The sequence below is a fragment of the Gossypium hirsutum genome, chromosome A06 (assembly GCF_007990345.1).
Source record: "Gossypium hirsutum isolate 1008001.06 chromosome A06, Gossypium_hirsutum_v2.1, whole genome shotgun sequence".
Taxonomy (NCBI): Eukaryota; Viridiplantae; Streptophyta; class Magnoliopsida; order Malvales; family Malvaceae; genus Gossypium; species Gossypium hirsutum.
In genome coordinates, this window is record NC_053429.1 from 127,045,407 (window position 1) to 127,048,715 (window position 3,309).

At 32.0% G+C, this 3,309-nt stretch overlaps 1 long non-coding RNA gene across 1 annotated transcript; it reads left to right on the forward strand.

Moving 5' to 3' along the window:
• The first annotated feature begins 367 nt into the window (after positions 1–367).
• LOC121230863 (uncharacterized) lies at positions 368–1,124 on the forward strand. Its single transcript, XR_005928986.1, has 2 exons — positions 368–502; positions 843–1,124. It is a non-coding gene; the product is annotated as an uncharacterized lncRNA (long non-coding RNA).
• Positions 1,125–3,309: the final 2,185 nt, after the last annotated feature.

Genomic DNA, 3,309 nt, shown 5'->3' on the forward strand with positions numbered 1-3,309 from the left:
ATAAATATGAAAGAAGGGATCCCTTTGAATGCGCGCGCAACTGCAGAGGATCAAAAGGGTAATTTACCCGAACCCTTAAAACGACGTCGCAGGAGGTAGGATTAAATCACAAAACATGATGAATTTTGAGGCCAATTTGAAAGAAATAATGAGCTAATTGCAAAACGTGTGAAAAGCGGAAGAACCGCGCGCGCAATTAGACCATCATACGAAAACGCGCGGATCTTGAGGCGGGTCGGAGCAGGGTCTCGGGTCGGGGTAGCTAAACGGCGCCGTTTCTGGATTTAAAAGGGCCGGGCAAAACGGTGCGTTTTTCCGGCCTATATAAACTAATTATTATTTTTTTATTTCATTTTCTTTCTTCTCTTCTAAAAAAACTTCTAATCCTCTCTTCTCTCTCTACAGGTACCAGAATCCAGCGAGGAGTGGGCCGGTCACCGTCGTGTCATCCGCCGTGCCGGCCGTCGCTTCGGCTACCGTACACGGTGGCCGAAAATCGCCCGTGAGTAGATTTTTCTCCTTTTCTTATATTTTTTATTTATTTAATATATGCGTTGTTTTATTAAAAATGGGGATAATATATGTGAATAAATTCAAAAAGAAAAAAAAAGAAAGAAAATAGACCTTAGATTTGCTGTTTTAGGTTCTCCGGTCTCTGATATGGGGCTATTCCCTGCTTTTGATGTTGCTAAAGTCTCTGTTTTTTTTTCTTGAAATCGAATGTTGTTCGCTTTTTATTTTCAAAAGAATGCCCCCCTACAATGGTTTTTGATTTGGCTTTTAAATAGCCATTACATTTCTTTTTCTTTTAATATTTGTCTATTCTTCTGTTGTTGCTGCAGGCAAATGGTGGTGGAGCAGAGGCCACTTGCAGGCGTCGGTGGTGGATGGGGTGGGGAGCATGTGCTGACGGCTAGGGTTTCCTTAGCCTTTTCTTTTGTTGTGTGTGTGGGCATGGGTAGATTTGGGGCTATTGGCTTAGTGGGTTTAGGGGTTTTGGGCCCAAAATTGGGCTTGTACATGTATCAGTTGTTATATTAAGCATTTATTTAAAGTTTAAATACAAACTATTTAATATGGGTTTAAATTCAAGCGCACTTCGGTGTATTCTTCCGTCGATTTAAGGATTTGAGAGATTATGAATAAAAATAGGTACTGTATCAAAAAAATTTCGACTCTTCAAACAAAATCTATTTTGCAATAAAAAAATTCCATTCTCCATAATGGGTTTTATAAAAAAATATTAGTTTACAAAATATAAAATTAGTATATTTATATTTATATTTAATATATTATCAGTATATAAATTTATATATTGGTAAGAAATTATATGATGCTACCCATTAAAAATTTTAATTTTCTATATTTTGTTTTAAATAAATTTTAATGAGTTGTCAACATATGAAATAAATGAATTTAAATAAATATTGGTAAAATTCTCTTTGGCCCCTCTTTAATTTTATAGCCTAATTATCTCGATCACCTTTGTATTAATTATTCATAAAAGAAAAATAAAATTGAACAAATAAAAAAAAGGTAAACCATTATAATATTTAGGTATAATGATAAATTTAATCCTCAATATTTATATTTTTATAAATTTTACCATTAACTTTTAAAAAGAGTCAAATTGAATTTCTTTAACGGAACTGCTGACTAAAGCATTAAATTTTTAACGATATTGGCGTGACAACCTATTTGGTAGTCCGTATGTACTTCATGTTGGCATAACACTATTTATCTTATAAGTAATGTTAACAAATAATTCAAAATTTATAAAAATAATCAAAAAACTAAAAATTTTAAAAAGTTGGCATGAGATACACGTCGATTATCATGATTAAAATTTTAACATTTTAGTAGTAATTTTTGAAAGATTGATGGTTAAATTTGACTCTTTTTAAAAAGATTCAGTGCCAAATTTAGTTAAAAATAATAACAAGGACCAAGTTGACAAAAGATGTAAATATTAAAGACTAAATTTGTCATTATACCTCATATTTAATACAGACTTTGCAATTTACTTTTTTTAATGTATGAAAATATGATGTTTTTCTTTTGTAATATTAAATAATTCCATACCTTTCTAATTATTTTTAATTAGATTATAATTTGTTAACATTTAAAACTTTTAATCAAAATCCACTATGAACTCGTGTCAAATTTAATATTAGACCTAAATTAAAACTTTTTTAAGATTAAAAATCCTAGAACAAAATTTTGAATTAATCATTGTTATAGAATACCTCACAACTCGAAATCTAACCCGACCTTGTGAGCCGGAATTCAACTCCTAATTGGAACCCTCGCAATCTTGCAAGGAGGACATCAATGTGTATTGTGAGGTGAAATATCATCCTCTTGCGAGGAAGACACGTAAACACACCTTCAAAGGCAAATCTAGGGGGCTGGCAGGGCCCCGACCCCTTAAAATGGAAAATTTTCTATTTAGGCCATTTAAAAATTTTAAAGTTTTAAATTACTAAAGGTAAAATTGCACTTTGACCCCCTAAAATGATAAAATTTTGAGTTAGTCCTTTAAAAATTATAAAAATATAAGCTATTCAAATGTTGAAACTGCATTTTTACTATCATAAAAACTATAATTTAATTTCAACCCCCTAAAAAAATTTTCTGGCTTCGCCTCCATACACCTTGTGACCCTGAATCCGACCCCTAACTTACACCCTCGCGATCTCACGAGATGGACATTAATGTGTATCGCCAGGAGAAATATCAATCCCTCACGAGGAAGACATCCGAACACCTCGCCACCCTACGAGGCGAGACACACAAGCACATATGATGATACCTGGGTGCAAATCCTATTTGAAAGACACATCTATGATATGCGTCAAACCTAAAAGAGGTATATGTCGTTCTGAGTTATATGAATGGCACCTAACTACCTCTCTAACATGTCACATCAACAGAACCATGTCTTATAAATAAGGAAAAAAAACGTCGAGAGACAGAAATATACTACAACAAGCATAAAAAATCTAAATTAAATTATTTAAAAAAAAATAATATCAATCTACCTCCAACAAAATGTGGGTATATAAAATTAGGAAAAGGTACATGCATCCCAAGGACTATGATGAAAAATAACATAATGATTTATGAGAAATTTACACACAATTGAAATTATCTGTTCAAAAAGAAAGAAAAAAACTATACAAACCATAGTCTACGGTTGGATTTAAATCATTCACGTGCATGTGCATCACAAACATTTTTTTTCCAATTTTTAAAAATACTAATTACATATATTAAAAAATACAACGAATTTTTTGTTCTATTATTAGA